This window comes from Lissotriton helveticus, chromosome 9, assembly GCF_964261635.1.
Source record: "Lissotriton helveticus chromosome 9, aLisHel1.1, whole genome shotgun sequence".
NCBI classification, from domain to species: Eukaryota; Metazoa; Chordata; class Amphibia; order Caudata; family Salamandridae; genus Lissotriton; species Lissotriton helveticus.
The window spans coordinates 79823795-79836389 of NC_136070.1; the positions used below are offsets into that span (position 1 = coordinate 79823795).

General features: G+C 46.7%; 1 protein-coding gene across 2 annotated transcripts in view; it reads left to right on the forward strand.

Moving 5' to 3' along the window:
* FUT8 (fucosyltransferase 8) overlaps nt 1-12595 on the forward strand; it is a 733753-nt gene that overhangs the window by 123047 nt on the left and 598111 nt on the right. The window lies entirely within an intron of this gene.

Here is a 12595-nt window from a genome sequence, read left to right on the forward strand (position 1 = left end):
TGCATGACTTAAACAGGAGGTGCTTGACTTTGCACAAACCACTTGTGGCATTTAATTGTGCTGTGAAACCTACTGACCAGACTGCAACTACTGTTTCAGAACATTTTGCAGGATTGTAAGTTCACAGAGCCGAGTTTTTTCAAAGGAAATCCCTCCCAAAAATACTTTTAGGCATCTTTGTGGGACCAGCTGCATACCACACCAGGAGTCGGGGGGGTTGGGGGAGATTCCTGGATTCCTCACCTGCTTCATTCCACTTTGACCTTTTTTTCACTACCACAAAATCTCTAGACAAGACGAATGTCTCCAACTCGGCAGAAATTGCCGCGTCAAGACCTGCCATCCCCCTCACCCATCCAAGTCAACCGCTGCTGGACCACACCGAGCTGAAACCACTAACAAAGCACCAATTTTTGCAAGCCACTATTGCAATGAAATGAGCCCATATCAGCTGCCTCAAAGCACATTTCGTTACCCGAAGCTTCTCACTGCCTTTAGGCTGTGTGGAGTCATGGAACGTCTCAGTGTTTGTGCACTGTCCCAAAGACAGGGGTTCCTGACTGTGTGAGCCTCCTGCCAACCACCCGCTATCTGTCCTACCTGCCCCAAAGGCTATCTGTCCTACCTGCCCGAAAGGCACTAGTCGTGCCTCATAGGCTCCGGTACAGACAGGATCTCATTGTCTTTCAGGTGAATTGATTAGGCACTATCTTTGACCTTTTCTCTCCATTTCTGTTTGTCCAGATTTCTAGCATGCTTTACTTCTGCTTAAACAGTAAAACTAGGTATGGAGCCGGTTGGAAAATGAAGAGCCTCCATATGTGGAGGAAAGGCGAAATCCGGAGGAGAATCTACTGGTTCAGTTTCCTCCACCACATTATGCTTGTGTTGGAAGCCTGGCAGTGATTGATTTGTTTTTATTTTTACATTGACTCCAGATATTGGAGAATGGTTCTTTAACCTACACTTTACTTATAAACCGGGCTGTGATTCGCTTGGGCTGGGCCTGCGCTACCCTCAAGTGAGCCAAGATTGAACTCGTCTTTTGTCTTTTTTGTGTATACACTCCTTTTGCAACCTCAGATCCTCTTCAAACATTTTTTAAACTGGTCTGAGGTAGAATCGATCATCTGTTGGGTGCTCGCGGATTCACAGTGTTTACTCATACCTTCTGGAACTCACTTCCTTATTCTCCTAGGTCGGTCAGTGTGTGATCTATTTTTTTGCCACACTCTGAAAACCTGTCTTGTCATCAGTGCTGACCAATCCGTTTATTTGATTTTTATCTTGCTAAGCGTGCCCTCAAGGCAACTTCGCAGCACTAGATGAGAATAGGCAGGCTTTATAGTCCAGCTAGCAAGTTCAATGGTGGAGTATGAAAAAACGTGACAAAACTTGCATGAGAAATAACTGTAGGTGGAAAACTAAAATCCTAAATTCTTACAAAAAAACAGCCAGGTCCCTCAAGAAAGGACATAGGTAATTTATTTAAGTAGATCTTGTGCTGCCCACTGGTAGGGCCATGAAAGTGTTTGATGTAGGAGCACTTTAGAAAAGATGAACAAAATGACAGCTCTTGGAAGGCTTGGGTGTTGATCCACCCAGTCTCTTTCAGATTCCAGTTTCTCTCATAGATTTTTTTCTTGCAGAAATAATTTTTCTTAATTGGAGTAACTTAGGCTTTATGACAGAAAATTCTATTTCTGTTCCTCAAGTTTTCTCTTTAACTAAGCCTTTGGGAGATGCACTTGGCCAGATTTCAGAGTTTCTTCAATAGATCATGTTTAATAGTTTAGCTGAATGCATGCCAGAAATGTGACATTGCTTAACTTTGTTCCACGGGGTGAATTTACAGGCCAGGTTGGCAGAAGGAAGCTGGGCGCGTGCTGGAGTCCTGTTTTAAAAGCTGCACGCGCATGCGCCGGGCGGGGCAGACTCAGCGGTTTGCCTGCTGTGTCTTCCTTCACCTGTGAGAAAAAAACAGTATCTCCCAGCTGTGGTGCACACTGTGGGTTAGGAGTGGACGTGCATCAGTGATAAACCAGTGAAGAAACAAGGGTGTCTGAGGAGCAGTGTGCTCGTAGAGGGCGTGGGAAGAGCAGTGCACACATCCGGGTTGTGGGAGGGACAGTGTGCACACTGGGAGGCGAGTGTTCACTTTGTGGGTGCTGGAAGAGGAATGTGGACATTGAGGTTGCTGGTGTGCTCATTGTGGTTGCGGAAATGAGAGATTTCCAGTAGAGGTTGCGGGAGGAGCATTCTGGGCCAGACTGGCCATAGGGGCACCGGGCAATCCCCTGGTGTGCCACACGGGTGGGGGCTGGTTTTGAGCCCCTGGGGGCCGTTTTTGTTACAGGGCCGCATAGCTGCAAAATCGGCCCTGTACCAAAATCGTCCGAAAACCGGCCCTGGCAAAGAGTTCGGCAGCACCTCCAACCCCGAGGGACGGCGGGCGAGCACTTTGCCAGGGCCGGTTGTGGTTCCCAGTCCGGCCCTGGGAGCATTTTGCCCACTGCGGTTTGGAATGAACAGTAGGCACAGCAGGGCTCGAGTTGGGGTACCACGTGTGTGGACGGCGTCCCCCCACTTATTTTACCGGGAGCTCAATAACTATAAACTGCAACTGAGTGCAAGCCACCTTTCGTGACGTCACTTCCTGTTGTGACATCAGCATCCCCCCCACTTCTTTTTTTAGGACTTGTGCCCTGAGGCACAGTTGGGGTGTGGGGGGAGGGGTGTGCACATTGTAGGTATGGGAGGAGCACTGCTCCCATTGAGGCTGCAACAGGAGCGGTGTGCGCATTGAGTCTGTGAGGAGTGCTGTGCGCATTGAGATTGTGGGAGGAAATGGTGTGCACATTGAGATTGTGGGAGGAAGTGGTGTGCAGATTGAGACTGTGGGAGGAAGTGGTGTGCACATTGAGACTGTGGGAGGAAGTGGTGTGCACATTGAGATTGTGGGAGGAAGTGCTGTGCACATTGAGATTGTGGGAGGAAGTGGTGTGCAGGGGTGACTCCTCAGTTTGAGCGGAGGAGCGTGGCCCCCACAGGCCAGAGCTGAAAAAATAAAACCGCAATAACGTTTATTTATTACCATTTTATTTTTGAGCAACAGACCCGTCCTGAACTCAGTGACAGGACGGGGCGGGGCCAGGCAGCAGCAGGGAGCTGTGTGCTTTAAAATGTGAATATGTCTTTGGCTGCGGTCTTCGGACGGCCAGCAAGACATCCACACTTTAAAATTCTCTAACCTAGCTGTGTAAAACAGCTAGGGTAGAGAAAGTGCAAGCCTCCAGTGCACTTAGGAGCGCTGAGAGAAGCCGCTCTATCCAATCCTGGCGTAGCTCTCATGCTGTGAGAGCAGCGCCAGGATTGGGTGGTGCAGTTTCCTGGTTCCGTATTGGAGCCTGTCTGGAAGGGAGATGACCGGTGGAGGAGGCCGTTGCGTCGCGCCACAAGGTAAGTGTTTGCTATTTTTACTTCCCGCCCTAGGAACATGGCGGCCGCCGCTGGAAGTGTGTACATTAAGGGCGCCAGAGGAGCAGAAAAGGTGTAGGGTTGTTTTTTCCTCCTCAAGGACATTTCTCAAGTGCTCGATGGTTTTGGATGTTGCTTGTGCTAAACTGTTAATGAATGCAAAGGCCTCGTTGGAGGCTTCAAAAGGCATATTTTGAGGGGTATGTAGCTCAGTCTCTGGCAGCTGGGGGTGTTCGGTTTATTACTGAAGTTCAGAAGATGACTAACTATCAGAGAGTATGCTCAGATGATGTTCACCTCTGTCTCTCCCAGACCAGGAAGGACCATCAGCTCAGATGGCCTTTTTTTTTTTTACGTGTGGGCATGTTGTGGATCAGTTGGGAGAACCCTGCCTCCACCATGTTGGTGAGGAGTTGTTGAACTGGTTCTTCACTGTGATGTCATCTCAAAGGTTCCGAGTTCATATAATTAAAATTAGCTTGACATGAATAGCTAAGTCAACGTCATGTTGATGAGTTTATCCAGTAAATTTGCTATTCTATCTTCATGTTGGAACATGGTATCATACCACATTTACCATAAGAAATCTGTAGGAGCCGCTGCTTTTTCCGTACACGCCGCCAATCTTTGGAACGTAGTACCAGCCAACATTAGGAGCCACCAGGAGCGTGTACGCTTTCGGAGACAGTTGAAAATATGGCTGTTTCCTAGATCACAGCACCACCCACATACTGACAACAGAACCCAGAAAACAGCTGCACCCTCAGGCGCAATCCTCCGTTTACAACCCATGAATTGCAAACAACTCAACTAGCAAACTGTTTTCGATATGCATGTAAGATAAGAAGGGGTTGACTTATGGTTCGCCGTGGCATTATATAGTTATGTACTTTCATATATAACAGTTGTGGCCACAATAATACGAAACCATAATAAGCAGTAGTCAGCAACACATTGTAATTAAACCTCTTTAATTCACACTAGACATATCTTCTGTGAGGGTCGTCCATCACTTGCCCTGTAGAGCCATCACCAAATAAACAGGTGTGGAATAACGGTCACATATTGCGGAACAATTCAGGGCGCTTTAATATAGTCCACCACTGCAGCCCTTAAATCTCTATACAATCTGACCGCTTATCTACTTCTTTCAAAGACATTCAGATACGGGATGATCATAAAAATGTCCATCCCTACAGATCTTTCCATTTCTGTCTCCCTCCAACCATGCCAGCTGCAAGCCACAACTATACACAGAACATCATATTGGGCAGTGTAGTACAGTAACCCACTGAGCAGACTATATCATAAGAAAAACAATAAAGGGACTTGCATAGCTGTTCAAAGCTACTAGCATACCATAAACTGCCTACTCTTCATCAGCCAACACACTGCTACGCGCTGTGTACTTTAACCTCTTCCATGATCGTGACATCCGGGAGCCGTCACGTGTCATAGTGGGTGTGTGCGCAGGACGTCCCCCGACCGTCCCGAATCCCCGCCCACTAATGGAAACGCACGCACAGCGCAGAAATTCTGCGCACGGAAAGGGTTAGCATGATACGAGCACCTCGGTGGTAATCTCACACAACATGGAAACATTTTCCACTTGGAATCAAAACAAAAACAACATTCTTCCAACCACACACCCTACACCCTAGTGTAGTGTGATACTCATGTAGGCAACACCTTCAGTGCCCCACATAGGGGTAGTAAGCGCTATATAAATACTGCAATACAATACAATTTAATAAAAAACATTGTATGGTGTGTTGTCATCACTGTTTTTGGTATCACAGCTCTCTGTTAATCAGAGTGTTGTGTTATCCTGGCCTAAATTACTGATCTGTTCCCTGCTCCTTGTCCCTCCCCCCCCCCCCCCCCCCCCAACCCTACCAAGGTTTAGAGACAGTTCGAAATAGGCAAAATGGTGTTATTTAAAATCTCGAGGGTGCGATGAAATGTCAGTGTACAGACGAGTTAAATAAAATATGACCTGAAGGCTCAAGCTCGCACAAAGTTTGGGAGGAGCGCGCATCAATAAATGGTGCAAGCAAGCGTGATAAACATTCTTTGTGCAAAGTATGTGTTTTGGGAATGTTTGCGTTAGCACATATGATTTATAAAGCGTGCTTTTGGCAGGGGGTGGGCACCTCACCGAATAGCCAAGGCCTCCCCCCTGCTCTCCAGTGCCTGCTGCCCCTGTGAGTCAGGCGGCTCGCGCTGGTGGGCAGGATTGCAGCTCTCATTACACCGCGTTTCTGGTGGTTTGCAAACATTTCGTTGCATTTCCTTGAACTTTTATCGACTGTCTGACCTTTAGTGATTTTCTTCTGCCGCCCGAGAGCGCGCGCGGTATTCTTTCATTTATTTTCAGATGCGAGGCTTGGGCATCGATTGGCCGCGAGGGCCGGACAGCGCGTGCAACAGCAGAGGAATTGTCGATTGACACGCTTAATTTCTGGCCCTCCCCTCCGTCACCTCTGCACGCGCGCACCTGCACCTGCACCCCCTCGGGTGGAGTTAAAGTAATTCATTGCACTACCTGCCCCTGGTTAATATTGCAACACCTACCGGGTATACGTATAATGTATTCAGACCGTAAGGCAGCTGACAGCGTGTGTCGTCATTGGTCATCAGTCCGTTTACAAAGGCCTGCGGTGAAACCCATTAGATTTCATCTAGCGCTCCGACGCCCTGCTCACTGAAAGCCCCCACTTTACTCTCGCTGCATCTCTGACTGCTTAGTGTGCAAGTTCACCTTGGAATGTACTCGTTGTAGAATTAAAGTTCTTTCTAAGGGATGCGTTGCAGTTTACCTTTGTGGCTGCCAACTGCATTTCATATATTTAATTACGCGATTGGGGTTTTGCGGGGGGGGGGGGGGGGGACCGGAGGGAGGCTCCCCCCCCCCCCCTCCCGGGGAAGTTTGGGGCCCCGGGAGGAAGGGAGGGGGGGAGACATAGAGCGAAGGACAGGAAGTAGGTTGGGCTGGTTGGGCTCCTTGGGCTGGTTTGGGCTACGTTTGGGCTTCAGGGGTATAACTACGGCCATTTTGGGTCACTGGGCACCATTTTGGTGACAGTGACCCAGCAGCCGAGCAGTAGCATAGTTGTTGTCCCACCCCGCCCGCCCCAGGTAGGGAGGTTCCCTGGTAGGGTTTTGTTGGGAGCAGGTGTGTTGGTTAGATCTGATGGGTTGATGTCGCTGGGGCAGGTGCTGGAAATAAATTTGGATGGCGCTTTTCCTAGTTAAGGGGGGGGGGGGTAGGTAGGAGGAATGAGGTCTCATTGACAGAGGGGAAGGGAGTGTACAGTTGGCAGGAGTTTTAAAACAGTTGAGGCAGGCGTTTGGGTAATTGGTAAAGATGTATATGTTGTTGCGGGGGAACTGGGGTGTGAGCAGGTACGTGTTTATTTAGTTAGGACTAGTTTTGTACGGCAAAGGCCAAGGATATGTTTTGTTAAGATGCACCTGTTCCCAATAAAGTGGCCTTTATCACATCTTAACCGCATGCGCGCTAGCGGTTTTCCAGCTGCGCGCTGCGTTTTCAAATTTACCGCGTTACATGACGAGCTCAGCTCGTCATCAGCGTAGGGCACGTTACGCTCATGACGAGCAGAGCTCGTCATCCGCCCCGAAGGGATTAAAATGTCTCCGGTCGGTCTTTCCCCTACCCGTCTCCCGATGGGCCCCAATTGGCCATCGGCCATTTTACCAAAACCCAGAGCAAAACCACATGTCACCCAGTGAAGACAAGTTCTCTCTGCAGTGTTATCGTAAGGATTTTAGGAGCTCGGGGGAGACATATTTTGGGGGCACCTGTTTGGAACAACTTTTATTTTTTTTATTACCGATTTTTGCTTACTGAAGTTCTATGTTGGCAAGCAATATTGAATTATATGTTAAAGGTTGAGATAAAAAAAGAACACAAAAGTGAGCTAGAGAGAAACTGCAGTGTCCCAGGGGGCCCCTTGGATGGTGGAGGCCCGGGGCAATTGCCCACGCCTTAAAACGTCTCTGCTTCCTTGTGGCTTCCGGGATCTAGCCCCACCAACTCAAAATAACTCAACCCAGTGCCACTGCTGGGCAGGAACATGGGGTGGGCACTGGGCAGGGGGCTAGGCTTTTGTGCAATGGCATCAGGGTCGTAGCTAAATATCTCCAGATGCTTGGGGGAATGCAGGGCACAAGTTGGTGATACAAGTGGGTAGACTGTGTCTAACATCCACTCTGCCAATTAGTTTGGCCACACTGAAATATGCTAAACTCATCCCGGTGCAATTTTCAAACACTAAACAAATTCAGTAGTGCCTGCACATTGTCTGCCTTTAGTTCTGATCCAGAACGTGGCGAGGGGGCTTTGTTATTTTAAATTCCAGCTAGGCCCAAAACAAAGGCCACATTTAAGGGGCCATCAGCTTTTTTTATGTTCATGTATCCTGGCTGGGAGCTATCTGGTGCCTCACACCTAGATGCAAATGCAATCACGGGGAGGTAAAGGCACACAACTGTTTACTTCACAAGTACTTAAATGGGGCATATTTTCTTACTTTGTTTACTCCCTGTAAATAAGAGATATGCACGTACTGTTAGAATATCGGATGAGTTGGTCTATAACAGTATTTATACTGGCTCTGGCTCATCTCAAGGTGCTGTTGGAACCTCGAGCCCATAATGAACCGAGCTTTCGAGTGGCTTCCGCTTACCTCCCGGTGCCTCCTTCACTATTAGACACAGGATGTGGCAACTAAGCCCTAAGCTATTGACTTTGGAACTGGGGAACCAGGTTCGAGTCTCGGCGTTGGGGATCAACATTCTGTGACTCTGGGCAAATGACTTAATCTCCCTGTGCCTATAAAAAATGGAACCTGACCTTGTGTAATATAACTGGTGCTCGTGTAAATTGTGCCAATCTCTTTGAGTCAAGTTTGCACTACATAAAAGCTGCAGAAAAATTCACTAAGAAGTAAATACAAAGCTTTAACATACAGAAAGGCACATAGATCCCTAATTTAGTGGCTAGTTTGTACAAATTTAAACCAGAAAACCTTGATAAATTACATCTTCCCCGCCTAAATTGAGTGATCGTACACAAATATTTTATCCCCCCAAAACCTCTTGTTTTTGATTTTCGGGTATGATAGCACTTTAAAATATTTGAGCATTAAGGTCAAAGCTTCTTCCACATGTTGAAGAAAATACTTTTTCGAATTTTGAAGAGACTTTATACTATTCTAAATGATGTTTGTTGTATAATTTAAATAGCAAATATTTTCAGGGTTGGGCTCGTGCACGGGCTCCAAGAGCTGAGCCAGACGTTTTGCTCTGGCTCGGCTCTTACTGTTGATTTGTTGGCTTGCCCACCTCTACTCACATGTTCTTCATTGCTCACTGTGCTACATTAGGATTACAATTAATGAACTGCAAGTAACAAAAGGATCTCTGTGTTAAAAAGAGTAACTCACTTACCCATCTACATGAAATAAATAAAAATGTCTGTTATATGATGTACTTTACAGGAGACATATTACCCCTCTGTTGTATTTTGATTCAAAACTGGAATTAGACCAAGACTCCCCGGCAAAAGAGTTAACCTCCAGAGTTATCTTACCATTATTATTATTATCCTGAGATTTACTGGGCACACAAGGATCTTTGCAGAATGTGTCTTAACCGTATAAGATATTTTAAAGTTCAGACATTGCAACCAATTATGTTGCACAGATTTACTGCCACGTTTCTCCTTGTTGCCAATTTATTTGTGGCAGACTTAAAAAAAAGAAATGTTTAAGTTGAGGTCCGCAAATTGAGTTAATTCCACTTACAATGCACAACAGAACACCTGTAACTCAGTTACAGGTGTTCTGTTGTGCATTGTAAGTGGAATTAACTCAATTTGTCGACGAGCATCACCTTTCCTTTTCAGATTGTGAAATGCCACAGGTCTCTGGTTGCACCATGCTCTCCCTTGCTGCCTTTCGAAGGTGTGTGGCTTGTGGCTGGAGCCCAGCTCTTACCTGTCCCTTTAACCCACACCTGAAGGTCTCACCACATAATTCAGGTCTGAACTACTGACCAGGCTCGCCATTATGTGGCTGACGTCACTGGAAGCAGTTTGAGCCACCCCAGCCCCTCCGCCTGTCCTACTGCAGGGATGGTAAATACATGGAGCACTGGTACCTACAACACTGCACAGCTCAGGTACCCTTATTATTTTTATTATGCAACATTTTTCTATTCGTTTTCCAGTTATAAGAAACAAAAGATAGTTTAAAACATTGTAACCAATGTTGCAGGAGAAGTGTGGCTCAATGGTTAGAGCGGCAGACCCTGATGCAGAGGTGTAGCCCGGGACCAGGGTTCAATTCCCCGCCTCGGCGGGTCTTGGGCTCAAAATTCCACAGACCTGATAATTCTCGCCTCGGTGCCTATTCCAATCATGGAGTCCCACTCTGCAACTCTGGGCAATAGCTTGCTTAATCTCCACAACGGCCCCAACAACGCTAAGGATGCCTGGCTTCACCTTGGGGGTGCCCAAGAGTGGACACCTCACAGGGAAAGCCAGGATGGGTTCCACAGCGGTATTCGTACAAGCGCCTTGAGACCCTTGCGGGTGAGTAGTGCGCTATACAAGTATCAATATACATTTACATTTACATTTACATCATCCGACATTTGCACAAACGACATTGGAGTCAGTCGTGTTCCAATGTCCTCCATGTCACATTCAAGGTCTCCTCGCACTCCTTTCACTTCTCGTTCAAGCTGTGCACATCTGTCCATGCATTTTGCTGCATTCAGATCAGTGGAGTCTTCTTACTCAGCCAATAATGGGTGATGTCCCTTTCTGCGATTAAGCACCCCAGCCCGATCAGCGCCTGCCTGTGTCGGCTAAGACCCTCCTCATCTGCTGTCTCAAGTACCCTTATTGAACGTCTGTATGAAAGGATTGACAGATGGCTCTGGTAAGGCAGAGCGGTGGGGCCAAGCTCTCTGAGGATGCATGGATGAATGCAGGATTGGCAAAGCATGTGCATGACCAACACAGGTCTGTGGTGCCAAAAACTTTAGCAAAAAATGTTGGACTGCGGAAATAGCGACATGTTTTTATGGAGCTGAAAAGTTCATCAGTGGCTTTGGTGGCAGCTGGTAAAGAGCTCAGTCTCACCTCTGCGTAAAGAATGATCTACGGCCTTTTGCGCCTTTGTACGGTTGAAATCTTGAGAAGTCTGGTGGTGGTGGCTGATTTTGGAGAGCGGCGAGAGGGATTTGCAGGTCTGGGGGTTTGGCATGAAAGGGCCATGGAGTGTCTGCGCCTGGCCACATTACCCTATGCTCACTGTACTCTTTTACCGAGGTCTGTCTGTCAGAGGAGAGCACTTCCACCATGATGGACAACTATATTTTTGGGCCTACCAGCATTTTCCTCGATCTAGGTTGTTTCTATTTATGTGTGCACCGATGCCCCTGCTGTTTGATGTTGGTTCTCTTTTTAAGTAACAAAATTAGTGAGGCAGTGTTTGCTGACGAGTATCGTTTGGATACCTGGTGCCAGGATGATATCCCTGGATAGGTCAGCCTCTTACGGAAATTGTCTGCTTTTAAGACCCTATTCTTTTGCACACAGGGGAAAAGCGTGTTACAGGCATGGTAGTGCTCAGAGTCTATGTTGGACCCCTGTGATCAATGCACTGTGGAACCTGCACTTAATAGGTTGAAGCCTACCAGACAGTGAAGCTGTTCGGTTTGCAAAGACTTCTTGGGGACACTCTGAAAGCTTCCCTAAGAATTCATTTGCCGATTGCTTACCATTGGCTTCATGGTTTGTAACTCACATTTGCTTGCTTTCTATTTTCTGGCATTATTTCTTTTATGTGGCCTAGCATGTCTTTGTCCTTCCCGTGGAGCATAACTTGTTTACCACCTCTCTGACTCACTCCTTGTATTCTTCCACAAGTACTCACTTTCTATAAACAGGCCTTTACATTTTGTTCTGATCTTGTCACATTTGCTGTGCATTCAAAGACAGGTGAAATGTCAGGCTCTGTCTTCCGAGGGAGCTTGGTGTTCACTTTTCTTTTTCTGACTTTAAAGTGAGGATTTATGTGCCAGTTTTGCTGGGTACTGGGGTGCGCTAAAGTTAAAGATGTACAATGATATTTTTTTTCTAACTGACAACAGAATTGATATGTCTATAAATGAACTGTGAAAATATTTCAGAATATATTAGAATTAGGAAAGCACAAATTAAGCATATTTTTTTTGTAACTTTGAAGTGTGGTGGAAAACGATATTTGAATATGATCAAAACACATCAATACTCAAGAAGATTCTGTTTTCACACATTATCGTTTGCATCTGTATAGTTTTATCACAAGAACTGTATGAGTTCGTAAAAGTAATGGTCATTTCAATTGAAAATGTGTTGTTTGTAATGGCAGTTCAGTAACACACCATGAATACTTCACTCTACGCAAATCCACTGTACGACACTCTACGCCAGTCCACTCTACTCAACACACTCTCCTCCCCTCTATTCTACGCCACGCTACTCCACTATAGGCACTTATACACAAGTTCACTTTACACCGCTGTACTCTACAGCGCTCCACTCTACACCACTTTACTCCCCTCTACGCCACTCCACTCAATGCCACTCAACTCCATGATAATCCACTCTGACACTCCACTTCACTCTATACCACTCTATTCTTCTATTCTCCATTCTACGACACTCCGCTGTACTCCACACCACTTCACTCTAGACCACTCTACTTCACTCTAGACCACTCTACTCCACTCTATTCTTCTATTCTCATTCTACGACACTCCGCTGTACTCCACGCCACTTCGCTCTAGACCACTCTACTTCACTCTAGACCACTCTACTCCACTCTATTCGTCTATTCTCATTCTACGACACTCCGCTGTACTCCACGCCACTTCACTCTAGATCACGCTACTTCACTCTAGACCTCTCTACTCCATTCTACGACACTGCTTCACTCTACTCTTCTCCTCTCAACTCCATTCTATGCCACTCCACTCTGTTACTTCACTCTAGACCACTCTACTCCGCTCTGACACTCCACTCTACAACACTCTTCTCCACTCT